General features: G+C 42.9%; 1 protein-coding gene across 2 annotated transcripts in view; it reads left to right on the top strand.

The window, feature by feature from the left end:
• Nucleotides 1–26,862, top strand: part of ZNRF3 (zinc and ring finger 3) — a 77,778-nt gene that overhangs the window by 12,830 nt on the left and 38,086 nt on the right. Inside the window, exon 1 of one of the 2 annotated variants that reach the window (XM_061370891.1) lies at nt 26,485–26,653. The exons of the other annotated variant lie outside the window; for it this stretch is intronic. The gene's annotated coding sequence lies outside the window, so the exon portion shown is untranslated. Of the gene's footprint in view, nt 1–26,484; nt 26,654–26,862 lie in introns of those variants that run through there. 2 annotated transcript variants of the gene reach the window in all.

Below are 26,862 nucleotides of genomic sequence, written 5' to 3'. Positions count from 1 at the left end.
ACACCACTTTTTCCCAGTTAATTTTAATGGAAGACCTGTTTAGAAAGTGAAGCAACTAAGAGGTGTCTTCAGGAGTTCATTCATATGCATTCAGCTAATGCTGACGGGAAGTTGTTGTCTGCTGAAGTTCCATTTCAGTGCTTGCATCTAGGGACAGGTGGATGTTGCTTGTGACTTCATTCTTCTCTAGTTCCCTCCTCCAAGTTGTTGTTCACAAAGGTAGTTTTCTGGCTCCCTACATGCCCTGCAATATACTGTGAGATGGGGAAAATGTATGAAGTATGGAAATACTCAATGTGTCTGTCTCTGGGAAGGATTATCCGACAGTCACAGTTTAGTTTTTGTTTGGTTTTGGTAGAGTTGTAGTAGAAAGCTGGTCCTAATGATCTAAGGCAGTGCTTTATTAAGTTTCCCTCTGCCCTGGGTACTATTGCTAGTCCAAAAGAGTTACAGAAGTTGTAAGGACAAAACCACAAGCAGTGTGTGGTACACACGTGAGATTTTTTAACCAGCTCTGCAACCTCTTCCAGGCTGGGGACGTTCCCCCAAGGGTTTGGGGTTTTGTCAGGCTTTACCGTTCGCGTAGAAGTCACATCTTACTTTGAGTTTAGATGCAGTAATTTCTAGAAACGTTTTGGGATTTTTGCGTAACATACATAGAAAGTGTGTCAGCAAAGCCGCTTTCTAAGATTAAAGAACCAGCTCTAAACTCGTCACTTAGGAGTGAGCAGTAAGTAGTACCAAGGTGGTGGCTCAAACAGGGATGTTATCACAATCCCAAGTTTAACTTTCTAATATCTCAGTCAACAGGAAGTATGTTGTAATTTGAAAGTTGGTATACCACCTCTTCAAGGCTGAGAGTAGAGCTTCCTTTGAAATCAGGTCCTTGAGAAGTTTTGAGGTATGCCCCTTCCAAATTACCCGGTACTGCAATTTGAGTTAGAAGTGTAGTAGATGGGGAGGGTCATTTTGCTGGGTTTAGTGTGGAAGTTAATAACAGTAGCCAATAGTAAAAGGAAGCTGCAAGTGAAGTGAAAAACAAAGAAACAACCCCAAACACCCAAAAACTTACTGGCGTGGGTTTTTTGGGTTGTTTTGGTTTTGTTTTTTGGTTTTTTTTAACAAAGCAAGAATTTCAATTTCTATAGCTTCTTCCCTGTTGCTGGGTTAAGATCAGTTTTCAGGCCTGTTCTCTGCTCTTGACATGTCCTACACTTAACAGCTGCTCTGCTTTGCAGGCTTTTCTGCCTGGATAACCTGTTGCATTACAGCCACCTGAAAATGAAAGAGCATGAGTTACTGTGCACTGGGTTGTCATCCATGAGCTGGGCAGTTAGCATGTCATATGCTCATCTCTTCCTTTTCCCCACTTGCAAAGTAAAGTATCATCTTGAAGCCATCACTTTTTTTTTTCTCCTAGTGTTTACCTGAGCTCACATCTTGGGAAAGGGCTTTGGGAGTGGAAAACGTGTGCTTGTGGCAGTAACTGATTGCACAGGCACCTCTTTTGCAAATGAGGGAGCAACATGGTTGTTAAGGGCTCCTCATCCAGTTGCCTGCTGGTCCCTCCTTGTGCTGAGTAATCTTGCTTGGAGTCATCAGACCCAAGGGGAAAGTCGCTAAAAGGCCCAAATACACTTGAGGGCTTCTGGCAGGTGATATCCCTATGAAGGGATGGGTTTGTGTGTGTAGAAAGCCTGTTTTTCCTTGTTCCTTTCCTGTCTTTTTGAAAGTGTTTTGAAATAGTATCAATTATTTAAGGGTTGGATGGGATTGAACGAATTTATGCACTAACTCTGCAGAGGAGTGTTATAATTCTGCCTGTATTGTCTCTCACGGTGCAGCTTTCATAGTCCAGAGTTATGTTGGGGAAGAACAATTTCTGTGCTGGTAGCAGAAACCTTGGGCCCATCAGCATCCATATTTAGTTATTGGAACAAATGAAAACTTGGTGTTCTTGCCCTTTAGTTGTTCTTACAGTTTCCAAATCTGTTTCTCTAGCGAATGTGTTTTTCAGTGACATTTAGTGGCCTGAAGTCATTGATAAATACATGTGCAAGTGGTAGCTGGAGCCATTGTGGTTGAGTCTGCTGCTTTATAGTCTTGCTCTCAGATTACTCGCATGGTTGTATCCTGAAGGGAACTAAAAAGCGTGCACTGTGCCTAATGGATGTTGTTCTGCCTTATGTTTAATGGAAGAATGGACTTTGGATAGTTGTTCTACTTTGGAAGGGGTTACTTCCGTTTGATGAAGGCTGTGGGGCATCTCCTATGATTAGGGAAAAGATAGCTTGGAAAGCAGAATGTTTACATCTGTAAAGGATGAGTTTTGTTTGTTTGTTTTCTCCTGGGATTTAAACTGAAGAATCTTTAAACTGTTTTACGCTATGGTTTGACTGGGCTTTTTGACTCCCATGATAGAATTGTATGTCTTCTGAGCCAGTGTACTTGGTCAGCTCTGCTTAGACTATTCTTTTAATATTTAGTGTGATTTTATTGTCATGTAACATCTCCTTCCACCTTTTTACCTGCTGTGTCATTGTTGTGCACAGGTCCAAAGGCCGTCAGCACTTGCTGCCTCTGGATTTTCTAACGTTATCACAGATGAGAGACTTAAAACTTTTATTTCTTTTTTTTCTTTTAATTTACAGATTTTGTAACATTTTTCTCAGTGAGGGTCTGGGCTCCAGTGTGTCAGTCATAACCTTATCTACAATAGGCCTCCTTTTATTAATTAGTTTTTATATACCATTTTTAAGTAATCCACAAGCTGCAGGTTTATGCCTTCTCTTGAGGATGCTCTATGCCATCCCTGCGAGGGGGACAACACCGATACCAATCCCAGAGTCTGGCCAGGATTTTAGAAATGCTTATGCCAGCACTGATGTAATCATCACCCTTTGAGGCCCCAAAACTAGAATATCTTGGGATGTTGTGGGTCAGAACTGGTGGTGTCAATCCTGCTATTCTCAAACACTCCTAAAAGCAGCCTGTGCAAACACTATATCTCATTCTGCTCTTGTGTTAAGAGGAAGTAGCAGACAGTAGCATACATCTGATTCAGTCCTATTGCAGAGAGAAGTTTTGCAGATCAAACACAAGTTATTTTCAGTCCTTAACTTGCAGTTGGTGTTTTTGAGTTGAAATTGCAATTGGTGAGGTTAGGAAAGTATTTGCTCTCCTAAGTGATGCAACATACTGTTACTGATAAGGATATTGGTAGTAAATAACCTCCTAGGTGAAGATCTTTGCTGCACTTTTTGAAAGCTGAACTATATTTTTTAGCAGTTGTGCTGTCCAAGTGCTGCTGAATCTTGGAATCTTGTCTTTATAAGTCTATTGCGGATAAAATGGGCACTGCAGTCTTCAAAACAGAATCTATGAGCTCATGCAGTCTGTTCTGGAGATTAATGCCAAACATATTCTTAAGGCAGCAGAATCCTGACCTGTGTTAGGACTAGTTCAGTTAGGAAAGGCTGAGAAAAGTAGTAGGAGTCCTGAATATCTGTTAAGGGCAGGTTGTGGGGCAGGGCACTTCACTCTTTTTATAGCATTCTTGCCAGGAAGGAAAAAAACCCCAACAAAACCAGCCAACAAAAGATGCTTAAGAAAACAGAAGTTAAACAAGCCTTAGAAGAATGCGGCCCTAAAGCAGTTGCTGGTGTATAATAAATGAAAATGGAACAGCTGGAGGATACCCTTTGGCACTTTCTTGGCCTTCAGCCCCATGGTAGCTATAGCTACCCTGCTTTAAGGAATGGTTCATCAACTGAAAGATAGAGGAATTTAGTCTTTTTATCAGTACGATAATGTGGCATATCCATGCCTAGCTATAGTGCTCTGTTTCTCAGTGCAGAATAGCATTTCTTAAGTCTGAAAGAGAATCTGCAAGTGGATTCACAGATTTTTATTTGCATTATACGGAATTAACACCACTACCTGTGCCTCCAGGAGAAGTTGGTTTATTACCTTTTCAAACTGAGATTGCTGCTAGAAGAATATATATATATATATATATATATGTATATATTTAAGTTCTTTAGAAATAATATATATATTTAAGTTCTTTAGAAATAAACTATCATTTAAAGTATAGTTATTTTTCAAACAATTGCAGGCATTTTCACTGCTTCTCCTTCAACTGCTTAAGAATACAGAGTACCTTAGTAAGCATACAGTCATTTTGAAAGCAATTAAGAATGTGCTGCTTGGCTGGGACTTATGGGTACCTGTGTCTTTGTTTTGTTTTGTTGGTTTTGCTGTCCATTTGGAAACCTGTCAGTGAAATGTCTTTGCAGATGCTGAGGGTTGACTGTTAACAGTGAACGAGGTGAGTTGTTGGAAGGATGAACAAAATGGGTTAGAACAAAACATGCGCTCTTCTTTGCCTGAGGTGAGCGTATACTGCCTATCTGCAGTGCTAGAAAGGATAGCTTTTAAATAATACATTTAAAAATACTTATGTCTTCTGATGTTGGCTTGTTCCTGCCTCTCATTATCTGGTGGGGAACTGCATCTCTGATGTTAAAACTAGGATCATACATCTATTTCTGAGGCAGGTAGTGGGTGAATAAACTTATTCATGGAAGAGTGTTAACCTTAGCTAAAGATGTGGGGTAAGTACAAGAACTGTACTCCAAGATACCTTCATTCAGCCACAGTTCCTGTTACATGCGTGAGGTAAATATCCCAGCAGGGATGGGCCTTAGGATAGTAATGTCACTTAATGGGTCTTTGGACTGTGTTCTGTGAGCCATTCATGCATGAGTAGCATCTTGAAGGGAACTGGGGAAAAACATGAAATACTAGGAAACTGAAGGATGATGAAGAACAAACAGAAGGACTGTAGGGTTTGATGGCTGGGTAGCATGTGAAGAAAGATTCATTGAGCTTTTCTAAAGCTCCTCTGGCTTTAACCTGGGGAGGTAATCTTGGAGATTTTGCCCATGTGAAGAGACTAGCAAGAAATTACAGTGGTGATGTGCTTGCTTGGGGAGGACTGGAGCACAGCAAAAAGCTAGAGAAAAGGTTGAGGCAAGCTTTGCTGGTGTTTTCTGGTATTTGCTGGTATTCAGAGCTGGTATGCTTTGAAGTATTTGTCAGGGAGTGCAGTGCCATGATTGTTGGATGAAACAAAAGTTTCTGAAGAGATGCTAAAGGCTGAGAAGGCAAATGGTGCTCTCTCCTGTGGAGTCCTAGAGCTGCAGGTGCCATTAAGAGATGATGGTAGACTTTAGGAGAAGCGATAGACATGGAGTAGGAAAGATGCACATAAAAGCTTGCAGTCTGTGCTTCTGGCAGTGGATGGGCCTGTAGTGAAAGTTAGGAGGGTGGTCTTGAAACAGGTGAGATTCAAAAGGATGTGGCAGAGTGTGGAATGAAGCAGTGAGTAGGTATGCAACACAAAGTGGACAAGAGGTGAGAGGTTTGGAAAGGAAGGAAAACTGATACAACTCAAAATTGTACAGGATACCAAGAAAAGGGAGATGGGAATCTTGTAACAGTGATTCATCTATGGTGAAGAAGTGAGAGTGGTGTGGTCTGCTGCACTAGAACTGTGCTGTGGTTTGTTCTGTGCCGTGTTTGGTTCTCTGAACATGCTCAGATAAGAGATGAGACTGTTGCTGCTCTTGAAAAACTATCTAACTTTGCATGCACTGTTCATGAAGCAGCTTCTCCACTGGGAAGCAAACACTGTTGTGTTCTCAAACCTATCTTAGTTTTTCCCTTTTTTAAGGGGTTGTTAGAGTGCTTCTAAGTGGAAAAACAGCAGGCTTGGTATGACAGCAATATGCAGAACTAAATCCTGTCATATGAGTGAAGAAAACAACTTCCTAAGTGTGTTATTTGTTTAGATTGTGGGAGTACTCTAACCTTAGGCTTTTTGTGATTGTGGCATGGTGTGAAAATAAAGCTTGTATTAATAAATCAAAACAAACCCATTCCAAATGATTTGTCTTGCCATCTGTGCTGTTGTGGAATGCTGCAGAAGATTGGAGTTTTCAAGCAATTCACTTCTAAAATGGACTATACAAAGGAGAGTCCAAGTTGGAGGTCTCTCTTGAACAGGTCCATGGTGAAGGTCTTTGCCTGAGTTTAAAGAGAACTCCATGGTTTCAGTATCTGTCATGCAATAACGGTTACAAATTAAGTAGGTGCTGTGGTATGTAGGGAAATGTTCTGAAGAAATAGTCTAGTGCCCAGCTTTCCAGAGGGTAAGTACTGGGTGTCTGCTGTTTTTCTTCCCTTGGAGCAATAGCACGGAAATAGTGCATCAATTTTTTGTGGAAGATCTGAGATAAGATTAATTTCTGATGCAAGATGACAGTTTTTACATGTGAGAGACTAAGCAGGCAGCATAGATGTCTCGCTTCTTCAACACTGACAACCTTCCATATACATGTGGATATTTTTATATAGGAGGCTCTGTTTACTTTGAAGAAACTAAGCTATAAATCACTTAAGTTCTTGGTACAAAGATGTCTTAGAGCAGGCAATAGTTCTAGAACAAGGAAGAGCACCATGGAGTCAGATACCATATAATCTTCATTTAATTTTGTGGCTCTGTAGAACAGTATTTGCAGGTGTTTCCCTTGAACAGTGGAGTAGAAGACAGGAAAAAATGATGATAACCTCTAAATTATCTAATTTTAGAAGGAAAAAAGAGGCTTGTAAAAGGTGGTAGCAAGGACAGGTAGCCTGGGAAGAATACAGGAATGTTGTCTGGAAAGCTAAGGCCCAGTTAGAATTAAACTTGGCTAGGGATGTTAAGGATAACAGGAAGGGATTCTATAGGTACATTGCAAATAAAAGACAGGCTAGGGACAATGTAGGCCCCCTTAGGAAGCTCTCGGGTGAACTAGCTGCACAGGATTTGGAGAAGGCTGAGGTTCTGAATGACTTCTTTGCCTCGGTCTTCACTGGCAAAGGCTCTGACTGCACCACCCAAGTCTTGGAAGGTAGACACAGGGACTGTGAGAATGAAGACCTTGGGCCCACTGTAGGAGAGGATCAGGTTTGAGACCATCTTAAGAACCTGAATGTATGCAAGTCCATGGGTCCTGATGAAATCCATCTGCGGGTCCGGAAGGAGCTGGCAAATGAAGTCGCTAAGCCGCTGGCCATCATATTTGAAAAATCATAGCAGTCAGGTGAAGTTCCTGATGACTGGAAAAAGGGAAATATAACCCCCATTTTCAAGAAGGGGAAAATGGATGACCCAGGGAACTACAGACCAGTCAGTCTCACCTCTGTGCCTGGCAAAATCTTGGAGCAGATTCTCCTGGAAGGCATGCTTGGTGGCAGCCAGCATGGCTTCACTAGGGGGCAATCCTGCCTGACCAATGTGGTGGCCTTTTATGATGGGGCTACAGAACTGATGGACAGGGGTAGAGCAGTTGATGTCATCTACCTGGACTTATACAAAGCATTCGACACTGTCCCACATGACATCCTTGTCTCTAAATTGGAGAGACATCAATTTGATGAATGGACCACTTGGTGGATAAAGAACTGGCTGGATGGCCACATACAAAGGGTTGTGGTCAATGGCTCAGTGTCCAGCTGGAGACCAGTAACGAGTGGTGTCCCTCGGGGATCAGTGTTGGGACCGGTCTTGTTCAACATCTTCATCGCTGACATGGACAGTGGGATTGAGTGCGCCCTCAGCAAGTTTGCCGATGACAACAAGCTGTGTGGTTCGGTTGATACACTGGAGGGAAGGAATGCCATCCAGAGGGACCTTGACACGCTTGTGAGGTGGGTTGATGCCAGCCTTATGAAGTTTAGCCATGCCACGTGCAAGGTCCTACACCTGGGTCGGAGCAATACGAGGCACAGCTACAGGTTGGGCAGAGGTGAGATTCAGAGCAGCCCAAGGAGAAGGACTTGGGGGTGTTGGTCGATGAGAAAATGAACATGAACCGGCTTCATTGTGCGCTTGCAGCCCAGAAAGCAACTGTATCCTGGGCTGCATCAAAAGGAGTGTGACCAGCAGGTTGAAGGAGGTGATCCTGCCCCTCTACTCTGCTCTTGTGAGACCTCACCTGGAGCACTGCATGCAGTTCTGGTGTCCTCAACATAAAAAGGACATGGAACTGTTGGAACAAGTCCAGAGGAGGCCACGAGGATGATCAGGGGACTGGAGCACCTCCTGTATGGAAATAGGCTGAGAAAGTTTGGGCTGTTCAGCCTGGAGAAGGCTGTGTGGAGACCTCATAGCAGCCTTCCAGTATCTGAAGGGGGCCTATAGGAATGCTGGGGAGGTCCTCTTCATTAGGGACTGTAGTGATAGGACAAGGGGTAATGGGTTAGAACTTAACCAGGGGAAGTTTAGATTGGATATAAGGAGGAAGTTCTTTACTATTAGGGTGGTGAGGCACTGGAATAGGTCGCCCAGGGAAGTTGTGAATGCTCCATCTCTGGTAGTGTTCAAGGCCAGGTTAGACAGAGCCTTGGGTGGCATGGTTTCGTGTGAGGTGTCCCTGCCCATGGCAGGGGGGTTGGAACTTAAGGTCCTTTCCAACCCTAACTATTCTATGATTCTATAAATACTCCAGAGTCAATCTTTACATAGTTGAATTTCTCTTCCTGTTTTTTTTTTTCAGGGTAGAGAAGGAAGCTTTGGTTTGTTTTGAAATGTGATGCTTTAATCCTATGCAGTTGGCGGTATCTGATAAAAGCTACTTGCCTTTGCAGTATCTAGGCAGAGATGTGCAGTGAAAGAGAATTAAGAAGAGAATTTCTTGTATGTGATGCTCCTTAAGTGGCATTTTTAGCATAATTCTTTGGCATGAGCCAGGTCTAAAAGGAGGTTGAAGGGAAATGCCAAGGTGTTGTAGAATGCTAGCATTCTCAGCCTAGTCCCACAGGGCTTGTTAGAAGAATCACTGGTCACAGAATCACAGAATCTCAAGGTTTGGAAGGGACCTCAAAAGATCATCTAGTTCAACCCTCCTGCAAGAGCAGGGTAACCTGGAGTACATCACACAGGAACTTGTCCAGGCGGGCCTTGAATATCTCCAACGTAGGAGACTTCACAACCCCCCTGATGCCTGAGTTGTGGTTATCCTTCATATGACTTTACAGGTGGGACTGTTTCTGTTACGTTCTGATATTTTATGATGAAGTTACTTCCACACAGGTTGCAGGCAGAGCATCTAGGGTTAGTATTTCTCGTATCAAGAGACCTTACTTTTGTGATTAAAGCTATTTGGTAGTGTTTTGGAAATCGGTTCTCTGACTTTCATAAAGTCAAAATTAGGGATTTGACAGCAAGAACTGAAGTTCAAGTGAAGCGAAACAAAAAGCTGGCTGCTGGGGCATGCATGGCTCAAAGTTACAGCAGGAGTTACTTTTGGTAAGCCTAACCCTTACCCATCCTCAGTTAAGAGAAACGAGTGCCTTTCTGTGGGTCCCTGCGTATTGAGGAAAGGCTGGTTATAAGGGTTTGTATGTAACTGGCTGCAGACTTTCTTGGTCTGAAACAAACTTGAGAACCAGGGGAAGCGGTCCACAGATGTGCTTCAAGTTAGGGGAAATAACTGCAGAGCACAGAAACCTAAAATTCAGAAGGAACCCCATAACAAATGACATCTTATTGGTCCCATTTTCCAGTAATAAGAGCAGTATTTAGTGTCTTCCTCTACCTTTTTGGTTGCCTGCAGCATAAAGGCATCCAGGCCATTTCATTATTTTCTGCAGTTATTTGAGGTCTCGGCTGTGAGGAAGCCTGTCCTCCAGCTTGCTACTGCCAGCAGAATGAGTTAGAGATGGGGCTGGTTACTTACTGGAGTTTGCAGCAGAATGCTGAATTTTTGGGGTCCTGTGGCCCTGCTTGAGAGTGTATTTATGTATTTATAGCTAACTCTGTGTTATTGAGAGAAATGGGGTCTTCCAGCCCCTTAAGCACAATTCTGATTTTTTTATGGGAAGTATCTGTGTGGCTCATAAATTTGTTTCAGAAGTTCTAGTTTCTCTGTGCTCTTCCTCCCTTCCAGAAAAAAAAAAATAAATAAAAAGGATGGGAAATGGGAAGGTGACTCTTGATATGCCACTTTTCACTTGAGCCACTAACACAGCAACCTGAATTTTTAAGCTGCTGTTGGATTTATGTTTTGTTGCACACACATCCCCTGCTGAGGACATAGGCATTGGGTACGTAGGGGTTAAATCATCTTTCTTTGGAAGCAGCTGGGCAGTTTACACTCCTTGCTGGGCTGTACAAAAATACTTTCCCTTTGAAGTACTGGGAGGAGCGGCTCAGGGTAAAACCTGGAATGGGGCAGCAGCTAGCAGTGTGTAGTGGCCTTAGCACGGAACAGGCAGCTACTTGCAACTGCAGTGTGAGATGGCAGAGAAGGTCGGGGTTTCTTTTGGCTGTGCCTTCACTGTCTTGGTGTGAAGGCTTTTTAAAAAAAAATAAATAACTTCAAATGCTGTTTGTCCCAGTTTAAGAATTTCCCAAGAATTAAGTTGTGAGAAATATGGATTGAAAGTGTCTTTTCCCATAAAGACCTGCCAATATAGGGGTCCTATTGGAAGGTCCCTTGGCTGCTTCTAGTTTGATCTGGTGGTGAAGACATGCTGCTGCTGGCTGGGATGCGATTCACCTCCACTAAGTGATGAGAAGGAGATCATAGAATCATAGAACAGTCAGGGTTGGAAACGACCTTAAGATCATCCAGTTCCAATCCCTGCCATCAGACTCTTTAGAACAAGGCATGTTCTGGACAGGGCTTTCAGAAGTCTTTTTTTCCCAGTTTGCTAAAGCCTGCAGAATCTCAGGCCTGATGCTGTGCCTCAGATGTGTGGAATGCTCATTTCAGCAGTAAACCAGCTGATGACCGGGTGGCAGCTCTGGCACTTGCTCCTGGATGGCCAAAACCAAATGGGAAGACACTGTGTTTGTAAGAAAAGCCACTGGGTTTACAGTGCTGTGCATCAGGAAGGCTCCTTCTCCAGTGCATGCAGCATGCCACTTAACTATGATGATACTCCCCAACATGGCTTCTTTTAGTTTGCTCGACAACCAAATCTTTTAATGGACTAAATGTGGTGGAAGCTGGGCTCCAGAGCAGCAGTGGCACTCGCCTAGCTGCAGTTGTTCCCTGCTTTTGCAGAGCAATACTTTGCCTCTTGGTAATAATGTTTTTACAATATTCATGTGTGGGTTTAGGGAAGGTCTGAATCTGAGATACTTTTGTTTCCACTATATGAAACTGAGGAAAAGAAATCTTTTAGCAATCGGTGCCACTGAAGGGACAATCAAAAGCTGTTTACCCATTACCAGCTAATGAGGGGTAATATTGAAACGACTGGCTATATCTGTTGCACAGATGATGATGATGATAGAGCTGTATGTCAGATCTCCAAATTTAAAGCTAAATTTATCTTAACTGCCCTTAATGAGCATGTCCTTTCATCTTCAGGCATTTAAGGATCCGGCACTTAACTGTTGATAGTATCTCCAGCTGTATTTTGCTGCTGCTCTGCCACTGTCTCACTTTCTACCTTTGCCTTTTTTCTGAACACAAAAAGTGTCAAGAATTTAGTTGCTAAAATAAGCAGATTTTTCTCTAGAGTTTCTGCTGTTGTATAACTTTAACATAGAGGGTTCTGTCCTTGAAATGCTTGGTTATTAATACCTGAAAACCTTGCTTTCCCATTTAACTGTTCAAATGCCAGGGAAAATGTATAGTAACATAGGCCTAAGAATCTCGGAGATCATCTGCTTTCCTCGCTGTGATCTTAACACCAGCGTGAGTTTTGTAGAGAGTGAGAGTGCCATGGCAGAAGGGAAAGCAAAAAGCCCCAGAACAGGATTTGTGGCATGCAGTGTTTGGGTTTACTATTTCAGGAAGCTGCTACCTGCGTTAAATCATTGGTTGCAAAGGGAAGCTGCCTGGCTATATAGGTGTTGGCTGTGCAGGTCTTTCTGCATGGTTTTGCAAGTGCAGGAGTTAAAGAAAACCTCCAGTCCATAATTTGTGATAATTGACATGCTTTGGTTTGATGTTCCCCACCTCTGTGTTACAAGAGACATAAGCTGATGTGCCTTCGTATCATTATTAAATACCCCCAACAAGAGAGAGTCTGGAGGAACCAGCGCGCATGTGGCTGGCATACAGACACCGTGCTTTGCATAGCTGAAAGACTAAAAAAGTTCTCGCACACAACTGCTTTTGAACAGGAGGAAAAATGTCGTGTGTCCAAACGTCCTTCTGGCAGCCTAGCGCAAGGGCTGTGTTTTCCGCCTGCCTCTGTGGGGACAGGGGCCGCACATGCGGTTTGGTGTGTGAACAAAGAGCTCTTGGACAGGAATGGGTGCCGCTGCCTTTCCCAAGCTGTGCAGGCAGAGCAGATACTATCAGCGCTGGCCCTGGGGCACAAAATGGAAAGATCAAAGGACATGGCAGCAGCGCACAGAGGCTCTTCAAAGCCTGAGTAAGGCAGGACTGATAGAGAAAAGGAGAAGCTCTTGCTGATGTAATCACAGCCTGTGAGACAGGTTGGGTTTTTTTTTCCTTTTAAAGACAGTTTAGAGAGGTGAAGTGTGTGCCACAGAGACAGAGCAGGGATACCTGAGTGTGTAGAATGTTTTCATAAGCAGCATGGAGCTTAAACACTTTGAAGGAACTAACTGCAAATTTGCAGTTTTCCTTATCTTACTTTGCACAGCTTACACGTGTGTTATCCTCTCATTTGTGGTGTCCATGTGGGATAAAGTAGGAAAATGGCAAAGGAAGGACTGCTTGTTTTCAGACTGCCTTCCTTAATAAAATGGAAACTACTTTGTTTTCTGCTGAGAATTCCAGTTAAAAATTTCTGGGATTTATATGAAAAAAAGTAGAGCACAGGCAAGGTGGAGGCAGAGGAGAGGTGATAAGCCTTATCCGTTGTCAAGAAGCACAGGCTTGTTCAGGCATAAATTGAATGGGAATATAATAGTTGTTCTCCCCCTTTTGTGTGTGGAAAGGAGGAAGGAGAGGTGTGACTTTTCTGGAACAGATGTGCGGGGATGGAAGGAGTTTCCAGTCTTTTTCTTTACAAACGTCACTTTATATACTGCAGCTGTGGAAGAGTGTTTCTGAATGTCCGTTTTGATTATAAAGGTGAGGGACAGAAACCAGCTTTTCAAAGGGAACCCTGTGAAATTGTGAGTGTAGGGCATGGCAGTGCAGCTTTTATTCCCAGAGGTGTACAGTGTATGGCAAATGACCTGAGCTAGTACAGTCTGATACGTAAAACCCTGTGACTTTGGGCATGACACAAAGCCTGAGTATTACCAGAGAGGCAACATGTATTAGTTAATGTGTTGCCCTGATTTTGCACATGTTTGGAGCTCAGGCAGATCAACTGCTTCTCCTTGGACAGTGAGCACTGTTTGCATGCTGTTGGTATGGACTTGGGGTATGTCTGTGGGACAGGGCCACAGGGAAGGAAAAGCTGCACCCAGCAGTCTCTGGGACGCTGTTAACTTGGGAACTGAATAACATCTTCACCATTCTGCTTTGTTTCACTTGCTGACTGCTTCAGAAGAAAGATCTAATGGGATTATCTCAGTCCCAAAATGTATTCAGGATGCCAGAAACCACAGTGGTTATTTCTATCTGGCAGAATCTCCAACTTTCCTTTCTCCACAGCCATGATACTATTTGCAGTGCAGTTCAGATTAGTACCCAAAACTGTGGCACTCTAAAGCCTGAAAATCTGCCATGAGGGAAAGGTGTCTGACTGCGTAGACTACTAACTTCCATGCGTTATTCCTGGGTCAAAGCTATGTTTGGAGTCTGCTAAATCAGTTTATTACCTTAATAAGTTCCTGCTCAAAAAAAAAAAAAGAAGAGGTGTATGCTCTTTATTGTGGAGCATGTGGGATGATGCTGGCATTCCTATGCTGTCTCATGTGGAAATTTCTCCGTTTTGCTGATCAGCATCAAAACTTCTCTCCACCCCCCTGAATCTCTCTTCTGCCATGCTCCTTCCACAGATGTGTCTGATTTGATACTTGACACTGGTAGAAAGAGCTTCAATACACTTGAAATACTCCAGTTTTTGGTTTCTAGTTACCAAACCTTCAGGCACCAGGAAATCTGCACATCTTGCAGAGCTCCGAGATGGGCTCTGACATGTACTCTTATTAGTGCTGGAGGCATTTTCCCTTCATGATACAAGAGGCTAAAGAAAAATTCTAGGGTAGGAATCCTAGCAGTTACCATGACTTCCTGGGAATTTATGCATCTGCTTTAAAATTATTCTTTTTTAGTAATCCCACCCAAATACATGGGGGACAGGCTACTGCAGTCTGTGCCAGTAGATAGCAGTCAATAAAGCAGAGGTTTCTCTACTCACAGAATATGGTGGATTGGAGGGTTCTGCCATCAGTTTAGTATCCTCATGCTTTTGCTTCTAGTGAGCAATAGAATGATGAAAGAGGTTTTAACTGATGTCCTCTATGCTCTACTGACCTTGTGTGGTCACTTTGTCTACAGTATCCATGGCCTTTTGATTCATGCAACGAAGTGAGTTAGTACAACTGCCATCCCAAGTTAACGAAAAGGAATTCCTCTGCTGCAGTGACATTGGCAGCAACCAGTAGCAGATAGTTGTGAAGGGATGCAAGATTACAGCAAGCACATGGTGGGAATTCTGCACTACATGCTTCAGGCTCTACCAGCTTGTGGTGGCTTGGGACTTCCTATGAGCATCAGCTAACATGTGAGAGCCCTTGATAGCTTTTTCTTGCATGGTTTGTTTTTTTCCAGTCTGTTACTTTGGCTGTAGCTTTCTTGGAATTTGAGAGAGCACAGGGAAGATCTGTTTTGGTTTTGGGGGCCTTGGGAGGGTTGCTGCATAATGCGACATTGCACTTAGCCTTATTTTTGGAGAGCGAAGGAACTGAGTTGGTGTGTGTAGTTAGTGCAGGAGATCTAGAGCACCAGTTTGTTGGCATGTCTGGTGGGTACATAGTTGAATTGCTCACTAATGGGAATGGAGAGAAGATGACTAAATATCCAGTTTGTCCCATTCTCTTACTGTTCAGCATAAGTTCTGTAGAGGGGTTTTTTTTGAGCTGCAGGGGAAGAAACGTTGCCAGGAAGTAATTGTTCTTTCTGTCTCTTTCTAATTCTGTGCAGCAGCTGCCTTGTCTTTAGCTGCTATTAATGTTCAGAGCTCTTTGAACAAAGGAGCATTAGGCTGATGTAACTTCTTCCTCTGTCAGACATTCTCTCTGAAGCCATCTTTTGTCTCGATGGCCTATTGTAGCCATTCATATACTGATGAATGAACAGGAAGCTGATGATGATAGTGAGCAGATGAGTTTGATCTTGAACAGGTTTTACTCAGACTCCAGCTTGAGGGAGTTTATAGGAACTGAGCTGTACCACTGTAAATTGCAATGTCTGATTTGTTTGTTCATTCAAATTTCCTTTTGTTCAAGGAAACTGGAAAAGATTATTAATCTAGACAAAAATGTACTAACTTTTTTTTTAATTGAACAATAGTATTGCAGATACAAATCCAGGAATTCTGCCTGGCACCTCATCATGCAAAGGAAGTTTGCTTGAATGGTTGCATCTTCATTTTTAGGATTGTGAGTTCTGTAATACTTAATTAAAGGTCATGGTCTCTCATTTGTTGTCCTATTTGACAAACCAGATTCAAATGCATCCTGAAGATGATGGGGAAGATAAATGATGGTGCTTCAGGTGACAGTGATTGGTGGGGAGAAAGAGAACTTCTCCCCAGCTCTTCTTCCACACACATCTTCTAAGGCATGTTACTTTAGGCTGGTGGCAAAATGCATCCTTAACGCATAACATGAAGAACATTAGATACGGAGGTCTTAGCCTTTTTCTCCTGAACTGGGGAAGGATAACAAGAGGAGCTTATCAGCTGAAGTACCTGCAGACACGTGTCCACAGTGCACAGTATTAATTTCCAGTTTAGCAAAATAGTTCATGAAGTTAGTTACTGAAATATGATCTGATCTTTCATTAAAAAACTCTTTGTTAATCTGGGTGAGTGTATTAAACAGAGAATTGAATGCTAGTACTGATAGGATGTCCCTCCAAGAAGAATGGTGGTGTAAGAGACTAACTCCTTAGTGTCAAGAGAACTATTCACTTGAGGCTCCTGAGCCTGAAATTACTGGGTGTCATCCAAAAAGGGATTAGGCAAAATCACAGTACATAGAGGCATCGTTTACTATGAGATACAATGTTCTGGGTGAAGTCTCAGCTCTGGAAGTCTTTCAATCACTACCCTTAATTAAGAGGCTATATCAAAACAAGAATCATTCTGTATCTGTTCTGCTTTCCCTGTTCTCCAAACTTCTGCAGTCAGCCACTGCTGAAGATAGGGCACTGCTGGTTGGGTTTTCGGTCACACCCTGTATGGCTGTTTTTATGACTTGCCCAACATTGCATAGGAACTCTCTGGCAGAGGAAGCAGTCAGTCTCTTGAGAAGCATTCTGCTGCTTTAACCACAATAGTATATTTTGTTTTCTCATAGTATTTTACCTTATTCACTGGTCCAGTTTTTCTAACATGGGGGAAATGTCCTGCAGACAGCACTCAATTCACCCCAACTGCTGTGTTCCTGGGGTACAGGTTACACCATTAATTTCCCAATCCATGAGGCATACCTTAGTGGTGAGATGTGCCAACAGCAGATGCTCAGGACTAAACCCAGGCTGATGAGCTCTGCCGCACTTTTTAGGATGAGCTGTATGCCAGTGCTACCGGAGTTGAGTTAAAAAACAGGGAAAAAAGAGCGGGGTGAAAAAACACAAGTGAAGGGGTAGTGTGGAAGAGAGATGAGGCAATAGCTCAGTGGCCATAAGAAGGGGAAGCCCAGAAAGAGATGGGGAAAGGAGGAGGGAAAACTTGTATCCTGAAATACAGCACAAGTATCTAAAAATCAGGCTGAATGGAGTTACCTTAAATCTCATGCTTGAATTATGAAACAGTTGCTACTTCAGCCTTAGAGTCCTGTACAGTTAGATAAAAATGAATGTGTAGACCAGCATAAAATTATTTGTACAAAAATCTTAGGTAAATTTTAAACTTTAGAAACTTCTGGTACCTTGTTTTTTCCTCCCATATCTAGGGTGCTGTAGTGTGGTAAGCATGAGCATTAATACAGTGTCGGAGAAGAAGCAGAGGAAAGCTGTTTTGGCTTACAGTTCTGTAAAACAGTTCAGTTCTGCAGTTCTGTATTCAAAGTTAAGTTCAGCTTTGCTCCTAGGTCAGGGAATTAACCTCTTCATAATGAAAGAGGAGTGCATCAAGTCCCCAGAATTTCAGAAACTTTCATTAGTATTAGTTTGACTTTGAAGAACATAAAATGAATCCTGCAGGCACCAAGTGCTTCTGAAATGCCTTTGAAACATCAGGAAGAATGAAGGAATGTGATTTCTTGAGTGCAGAATAGTCTCCTGGCTCAAGATGCCAAAGCACAGACCATGAGCAGTGAGGGAAGCTGTGTGTACATCAGCCTCGGATGCTGATGTGGTGTTTTGAAAAGGGTGCTGGATCGAGTTGTGGAGGCAGGTTTGCATCTATGTTGGCTATTTGCAGTGCAAAAGAAAACTGAGGCTGAAAGAGGGAAAAAGAATTGCATGGTGTGTGGAATGGGAATATTTGCAGTGACTATTTCAGCAATGTGCTACGTTAGAATTAAGAATAGCTTTTTATTTTGAAGTCATTCTCCCTACTACAGAACATTCTTCAGTGGTGACTCAGTGTACAGCAAATCTCACTTAAAATGGTTGCCAGTTGCCACTTGGAACAATAGGACTGAAGCCACAGGCTGCCATCAGGTGGCTGTTCTTCAGAAGGGCATTTTTTTTCCCCAGTGAATTTGAATTATTTCTTCCCATCTGATAACATAGAAGGTCTCAATATTCACTGGATTCTTGTAAAGAAGACTTCTGAAAGCAGTGCAGTTACTCATTACTTTATCTGAAATGAAGAACCCAATGCACCAGATTTTTATTTATATTTTTTTTTATGGAAAAAAAACCCAACCTCATTAAAGCTTAATCTGTTTTCAGGAACATCTCTTTGCAGCTGATTTTATATGCCATAATGGTGGCCAGGACTTTTTTTAAAGTACTCAGTTCCTCCATGGGCAGGAGCATCTTTTCCCTATACTATGAATGAGGAAGTTTAGCAGAGGAGAAAGGAATGATTTCCCAGTCATAAAGGGAAATAAATGACTTTTCTGGAACAGGAATCCAGCCGCCTCTATCCTCTGCCAGGGTGAGATCCGTGGAGCTGGCTGGTCTGTTCTCCCCACCATGGTGTAATACATCAGTATAGCACAAGGAGTCTGCCTGTCTGTGGGTGCACCCAGGCTCAGGAGCCACCACGTGAAGAGGCTGAGGCTGGCTGTAATGCAGGATGGCCAGTGTCTCCCTATGAGCTGTGCTGCTCATGCCAGGGACTTGGAAGTGGAGTGAGTGCCCTTGAGAGAATCTTGGACCTGTGGGGTAGGGAAGGGTGTGAGAGGGTTGCACAAGGGGAATGCATCCAGTTCCTGTTGAGAGCCAAGCTGAAGTACGATGAGAAAGTCACCTCGCTATCCAGTAAAGGAGATCACATTCCTCTGCATACTGCCTATTCTAGAGCCTTGTCTCGTGGAGTTGCAGCAGAGGCTTTAGCTTCTCTTATATTTCCATTGTAAATAAGTTGGTGAGGTTGTGTTGGTATCAATTATGACACTGGACATGACAAAGTGCATTTAAAATTAGGCATGATGTTTGGGCTTTTCCCAGTGGATGCAAATGCAAAGCAGGGGTAGAGCATGAACGAGGCTGTGCAGGTAATTTCATGAGAACTTGATGTTGAAGGAAGAGGAGACAGTTTGGAAAGAAACAGGAGGCTGTACCTGTTTGGAGACCTGTGCTTTCAGAATCAGTTGGCTTCTTCCCCTCTAAAATATCCTGAATGCCTTAAAATGTTTTCACATGGGCAGAAGTCATAAATTGGAGGCAGATGCATTGAAGTATAGAAGGCTGTCAAAATGAAAAAGAGGTCAAGGGGTAGGTCTTGGAGAGTAAAGTTAAGGAAAACTTGGAGCACAGAGTGGGGAAACTGGGATATAGGAAGATATGTGGCAGCTGGGGTTCGAAACAGAACTTTGTAAACTTTACCTGTTTGTGTATTGCTTCAGGATGGCTTATAAAATGCAAACACAAATCTGACTAAAAGGTTAACTTTGAAAAATTAGATTTAAATTAGAAAAATTAAATGGAACTCGATCTTCAGATTATTAAAAAAAAATATAAAATCCCAAGTATTTTGTTGGGTGTGTGCTGGTTGCTGTGATGTGAGCTCAGGTTCGTATAGAGCAGGACAGTGCTTTGTAACCTATGCAAGAGTACAATAGTTATCCTCAAGTCACCTATTTATAAATCTAGAAAACTAGAAGGTTAAGCTTCAGAGAAATGCATGCCAATGTCAGTAAAGGGAGGGGTCCAAACCAGTGTAACTCTGTAGCAGCATAATGAAGGAAAATGTATAGTTTGGAGCTGTAACACCCATAGCTGATGTCAATATTTTTCTTCCTCTTGTGATAAAAGAGATGTGTAAAGGGATTTGAGGCAGACTGGGTCTGAACAAGGGGATAGGGAATGATTTGTGGCAGAGGAGTGAGGAAAGACTGGCCAGCGCATTCAGTGCAGGTAGTTTTATATTAAGACAGAGGAGTAAATAAGATTCCTTAGAAATAATGGAATGTAGGGGGAGCAACTGAGAGAGAGAAGGCTGGGGGCTGGAAAGTCTGGGTGGTGAGAGGAGCCATGGCACGAATCTGACTTCTGTTTTGATTATGGGACAAGTCTCCCAGGCTCCAAGTGTGAAAATGTATTTGTGTTTTCTGTGGGAATTAATGAAACTACAGCTGGTTGCGTATTTTCTGCTGTGCCTGTTCCATGTCTGTCCTGATGTAGTCACTGAGCCAAAGCTTTACTTTGGAACTGAGCAGAAAGTTGCTCCTCGGTGCTGCCTTCTGCCTACTGCTGCAGTGGTGCTACAGGATTTATCTCGATGCGTTTAAGCAGTAGTAAAGTATCCGAAGTGCAAAAACGGGTGGAGGGAAGGACTGAAATACCACACTCCTCCTCTGGCGCTTTCCCTGGTGCAGTGCAGAGCGTGTCGCGCTGCCGGCTGGAGCGGCTCCAGCTCTCTCCTCCATCCCTGAATTTCCCTGCAGCCCCAGGGGAAGCTGCACCTCTGTGGCTCTCTCACAGCTGCTGGACTTTGATGGAGACATGCCTGCACTCTTTCCACTGGCCTCCCTTGGCAACCAGCCCTTTGAAGATGACCTCTTGCTGTTTGCCTGTTGTCTCCCTTGTGTTGGATTATAGATGAGAGGCTGGCATGAGGGGAGGGGGATGGGATGGAGTGTTGTGCGTTTTAAGCCTCGTTTCTTTCTGCATTCTTGACTTCTTTTTTTTTCCCTTCTCTCTGTGGCTTTTACCGCTCTCTGCGGATAAAATGTCTTGCACCTGGAAAATGGTTTCTAGCAGAAATGCACTGTTTCTGCTTGGCATTTGTATGTAGAACAAAGGAAGTTTGATTAGTTTCATGGTGAGGCATTGTGTTCTTCCTGTAATAATCTGTTTGCATTAGTTCCTTTCCCCCATCCCTCTTTTTAAGGACAATATTGTTCTTAGTTGTAGGGCAGCTTTTCTCTGGGTTCATGTTCTGTGTTCCTCTTCCCTTCCTCTAGCCCCAGCGAACCAACCCTCTCGGAGACAGCACAAAAATATACCGCCTTGATAATGAAGGCTGTGGTGTGACATTGAAAGGGATGCATTGGAGCCTTGTGGCTGGGCTGCATTTTGCACAGGCACTACTTCTGGAAATCTAAACAACCAGGCTCTGCCAAACACTGACAAAGTCCTTCGGGAGAGTCTTATAGTGAAACAGCAGCTGTAGGGTAAGAAAAAAGGGATCAAACAAAGTGTAGGAAGAGATGCCCAATTTTAACTACAGTGAAAGGTGAGCAGGTGAGGTGATGTAGTACAGAGCATTGTGATGAACAGTGTTTACATGCTTTTACAAACGTTACCATCTCATTTCTCACTTCTGTTTTTCTCAGTGATGAAATTACTTTAACCTACCTGAGTCAGCACTCAAATCTGCCTGAGGTTTCTTCAGGCTTTATTAAGGTCTGGGTGTGGAGAGCAGAGCAGCCACTGACGTTGCTGCTGAATTTTGATGACTAAAGTGGGGAGTCACACATGTTATAGGGTATTGTACAGAAAACATTAAGAAAATAACCTGAATGTACTTATGTATGCAGCTGGAATGGCTCAGTGCAGCATAGGATCATAAAGAATTGGAAAGCACCTTAAAATCACCTTATTTCAACTCCCTGTCATGGCAGGGACACCTCACACTAGACCATTTTGCCCAAGGCTCTGTTCAGCCTGGCCTTGGAACACTGCCAAGGATGGGGCAGCCACAGCTTCTCTGGGCATCCTGTGCCAGCGCCTCAGCACCCTGACAGGGAAGAGCTTCTTCGTATTTAACCTGAACTGCCCGTTTCAGTTTGAACTTGTCCCCCTTGTCCTGTCACTACAGTCCCTGATGATGAGTCCCTCCGCAGCATCCTTGTAGCCTCCTTCAGACACTGGAAGATGCTCTGAGGTCCCATGCAACCTCTTTTCTCCAGGCTGAACAGCCCCAGTGTTCTCAGCCTGTCTTCATAAGGGGGGTGCTCCAGCCCCTGATCATCCTCGTGGCCTCCTCTGGACTTGCTCCAAGAGCATACCTCCTGAAATTAGATGAATAGGATGGTGGAGGTATCTGTGATCTCTGTATGTAACTAGTTCATCCTTATTTGGACTACTGCTGTTTATTTGGATCTCCTAGTATTATCATCTTTTGGGAAAACAACCAGCAAACCCAGCTCCTTTCACCCCAGCTAAAAACCGTAAACAAAGACATAAGCTAGTAAAAGTAATAGGTTATTCACTTGGAAATATGAGACTTCATGGGACAAGAAATGAGTTTGTGTTCCCTCTGCGATTTCTCAAAAGGAAATGCAACATTGATGTGTCCTTTCAGTACCAGACTTCTTCATCTAATTTATTTGCTCTTGCACAACCTGAGCAAAAGTAGGTCATGCAGATTATAACTCTTATTTTATGTCCTACTAATGTGGGTGGTGTAGTCTAACCCATTTTGGCATTACTATATACCTACATTTTCCTCTGAAATAAAAGTATGACGTTTACTGGACTTAATTTTGTAGCTTCCTTCAGCCCATGCAAGAACATGTCCCTGTCCTTCTTTCCATGGAAAAGCTGCATCTGGTACATCAGGATTGTGTTTCTGTCAGAAAGGTGCGCTTGGACCATGGGTAACAGACCCATGGTCTTGGTCTGTGAAGCATGTAGTAAGGGAGATTGTGATGCTTGCAAAGCCTTCTAAGTGTTTTGACTGGAATATAGGTTGCTGTGCAGGGTCTTGCTTCTCAGCAGGCAGTTAGAATGTGCAGATGAGTAAATAATGGAGTTGAGTGAAGCAAGATGAAACTAACTGGCAGACTTGCTGTAGAAAAGCCAGGACAAGCATGTCTAGCTTCAGACTCTCTCTCACATGGACAGGCTGGAAAAGGAGAGAGAAGGAAAAGGATTGTGGAGACTGAAATATGTATTGAGGTGCTTTGTGACATAAGCAGTCCTCTACATTCTGTTGTAGAGGAAGATGATAGCTATGTTGTGTCTTTGTAGACAGTACCATGATCAAAATGAAATTTCTGTAACAATCTTTCAGGTAGTGCATTTTCAGATATACATGGAGTATTTCTTGGAGCAGTCTCCTCACTGCTAAAAGCAGCTCTCCTTGTAGGACAACACTTAGGTTGCTGCTGTAAATAAACTATTAACAGCTAGTGAAACAGAACGCCCTGTTGTTGCAGTTACCTTTCTAGTCTCCAGGTGAGCTGAAAACCTCCCCCACATCAACCATAGCTTCTGAAGAATTTTTTGGCATCTTAAATTATCATGTATATATTCCACAAGTCATTCCACAAGTTCTTTACATTTGTGGCAATTAACCTGTCTTATTTCACATGTCTGGAGATGTAATTCTTGGTGCCAACTTCAGTATTTACCTCTTATCAGCACGTATCACAAGAAACAGAAGTCATGGGAGAAAGGGTTGCTGGTTAATGCAAGACTGTACCACCAAACAGTGGAGATCGCAACTAGATAAGAAAGTACAAAATATTTTTCTTGTAGGTTTTACCCCCTCCCCTACAAACTTGCTATTTCATCTTTCCATATTCCCTACAGCTTGTCCAGGTACCCTTGGATGGCATCCCTTCACTCTAAAGTGTCAAACACCCCACTCAGCTTTGTGTCACCTGGAAACATGCTGAAGATGCACTTAATCTCACTGTCTGTGTCTCCGACAAAGATGTTAAGTACCACTGCTCCCAGTACAGACCCCAGAGGGACAGTACTTGTCACTGGTCTCCACACAAACATTGAGCTGTTGACCTGCAACTCTTTGAGTGTGACCATCCAGCTAATTTCTTATCCACTGAGTGGTCCATCCGTCAAATCCATGTGTCTCCATTTTAGAGACAAGGATGTTGTGGAGGACAATGTCAAATGCTTTGCGTGGGTCCAGCTAGAGCAGTCACATGCAGTAGTTCTGCAAGTCATGTTGTATGCGTGTAGTTTTGATGCATTGGATCTATTGAGGTTTTTCAGTTTCTTTAAAACCTAAAGGATGCCTCAGAAATAATTGTGTTATTTTCAACTCATGTTAGTCAGCGTCTTCCTGTCTACCCTTCTCAGTTCATCCAGCACAATTCCCCACAACTGAATGCAAGCAAACCAGCTATTTTTGTTAGCAACTTGCTGCAAAATACACAGAGTATCTTCTTTTGCCAGGAATCCTAGAGGACTCTGGAGGAGCAAGTCGCATCTTAAACTCCATGTAACATCAAGAACTTCCTGGAAAGTCAGGGTCTAGGTGTGATTGTGTCAGAAAAGTGAACTATACTGACTATGGAAATCAGTCACAAGTCAGTTTATACATATAAGGAACAGTTACTATTGATCTGGAGACTTACAGTACTGTGACATTTTGGGTCAGCATGAGGTCTGTCAGTCTGCTCAATAAACTTTCTTTCTAAAATACAATCTGGAAATGAATAGCTCAGGTTTTTCACAGAGCTGTGTGCTTTTGTGAAATACAACACTACCTTTGCTGGTGCGTGCATGTGTGTTGTCTTTTAATTCCCTCTGACGCTCTTGGAATTTTCATCCCAACCAAATTCACTTCTTTCCTAAGCGTGCATTGTATATGCATTTGGCAAGGGAATTAAAATGGGAATTTCTTTTGGGGTTCCTTATAGGAACGATTTCAATCAACTGTAGGTGTTTTTTTTTTTGCTGTTGAATAATTCCAGTCATTCTTTCAGGGCCCCAAACATTCCCTGGGGTTGAACAAAATAGTCTCCGTTATGTTGTGCAATGTTTGTCATTGTTGTCTTCATACTTTCCACTCCACTTTCTGCTAGAAAACTTACTTGCAAAGTATATGTAACTCCATGTGAACACCTTTAACTTAAATTGAGGAGATTATGTGGCACTAACCTGATACTTGCAGTTTTAAGTCCCCACTTAAGTGCCATGGGACAAATGTAGTTGTTCATGAGACGTAAGGTAATCCTATTCTTCCCAGGCAGTTATGTCTAAAGTTCTGGTCATTAGCACATTTTAGGGACCTGTCTTGTTCTGTATAGGGGCAGGACTCTTGTTTTACTGTATAGCTACTGGCAGCTGCCTTCTGCCAAAGTAATCTCTGAAGGTATCATTTCACTCCTGCTTTTCCCTGCAGTTTCCCCTGTTCTTGGTGGCATCATGCCTGCGTCTTTTGCCAGCCTCTTTCCACCCTTTTTAGAGGAAAAAAAACCCAACCATAAATACAACTGTTCCCCTTTGCCCTGTCAATACTGTGGTAGGAGAATTTGGTATAATCAAAAGCACTTGAATTCTTGAGAGCAGAAAGCCCTCAATTTATCTTGGGTATGCACATCTTTTAGCGGAGTTTTGCTTTTGAGACCCTTTGAAGGAAGGAGAGGCAAGTTCTCTGTTTGAATGGGCTGGGAGCTTCCCTTGCAAAGTGTTTGAGTAATTAGTGTCCTGTTGCTTTGTTGCAGTAGGTTCTTCAGCTGCACTGTGTGGGCAGTACACTTGATCTCTGCCTGTGCAGTAAATCTGATGCAGATGTGCTGAATTTACAGCTTTGTATGCATCTGTCACTGCATGTGCTGTGGGTATCTGTAACGCCTGCTTTGGGGCAGTCCTAGCAGGAGGATCTCTGGAAGCATGCTGCTGCTGCCAGGTACATGTTTCGGGTTTTCTTCCTCTCCTGAAGGATTTCAAGCTGGGCCATGGTACAGGTGAATTTCTCACAAGCACTTCACATACTCTCCGAGTCACAGGTTGGATATCCCTGAGTCAGGAGTAAAGGAATGATGCTGCTTCTTGCACTCATGATGATGAGTGCGCTGATCAACTAGATCAGTGCCAAGGTCTGCTTTCCTAGTTAACAAAATCTACTCTGGCTGCTCTTAAAGTCTGCCACTCCATTATTCAGTACCTGATGGCCTGTGTGTAGTACCGGCCTGGCTGCATTGTAGAATTTTACTAGCCTTTTCTGCATGGTGGATGTGTTCAACTGCATATCTCTGTTTTTGCATTTAATTGCAGCAGAGACTGGATATCTCATCATCCCTTTTGGCATACTTCCTGGAGTAAAGTGGACTGTGAGACGATTTCAGGAATGCTTGATGCTCTTGCTATAGAGAAAGTTCAGTGAAAGCCACTTGTGGGTTCAATGTTAACCGCTAGGTCAAACCACACGTCACAACTGATAGCCAAGAAAAGCACACTGCTGAAATGCTCAGGTTCTATAATGTTACATTTTGTGGTGATTTGGTTTTTGGCAGGATGCTCTTCTTCAAAACAAAACAAGTCTGAAAGCGAAAAGAAACTGTGTTTTAATGTACTTGTGCTGGAGGCCAAATGATCCTCTGCACAGCACAGCTGCATGCTCTAGAGGAACCACAGGAAGGTGGGGAAATGCTTCCCTCTTTCACCTTTTTTGTTTAAAAGGCTGGCATGTTCCCACTGCAGCCAGCATAAACCCCTCATGTTTTATGAGGCTGCTGAGAAAATGACAACTATTTATTTATGTATTTATTTATTTATTAAAAAGTTTCCTTGTCTTGAAAGGTCACTCATCTGTCATGGCCCATTCTACTGATGCGTTTTTCAAAAAGGACTAATAGAACCTACTGCCTGAGCTGCTTCTTTCTGGTGGGCTCTTAGTAATGCTGGGTTGGAATATTGCAGTCAAGAGCCTTAAATCACCTTTTTGGCAACAGGTTGCTTTGCAAATACAGAACAGCAGACAGAAAAACAGCAGACTGGAAAAGTTAAGTTCATCATTTCAATGTATTTGTAAGTAGTAGGAACAAATAAAGCTTTGTGGTGATGTAGCTGCATTATGTTGAAGACCAAAATCACAGCAGTGGCAACAATCATTGGGAAATCTGTCAGCTGAGATGACTGACGTCTATCCTGGAGAATGAGTGCAAAGTAATTTTTAATAGGTAAGAAGGCAAAATTTCAGAGGAAATGCGAAAAATGAGTGTTGCTGACACTGACTTAACTGGTTTGCAGCCTTCTGGGTCTCATACTGAATATTTATATATATAAGCTCTAGTGGAGTACTTTATAAGTCAGTCCAGTTGCTGTTGTCACTAGAGGGTGTTAGCCAGGTATCTTCCCTTTCCTCTAAAAAGGCTTACTTTGTGTCCTG

Source organism: Neopsephotus bourkii, unplaced genomic scaffold, assembly GCF_033783945.1.
Source record: "Neopsephotus bourkii isolate Nb327-2 ecotype Australia unplaced genomic scaffold, CSIRO-AGI_Nbou_v1 NB_1542, whole genome shotgun sequence".
In the NCBI taxonomy this organism is placed as follows: Eukaryota; Metazoa; Chordata; class Aves; order Psittaciformes; family Psittacidae; genus Neopsephotus; species Neopsephotus bourkii.
Note: the sequence above shows the minus strand (reverse complement) of the source record. Positions and strands in the feature narration are given on the sequence as shown.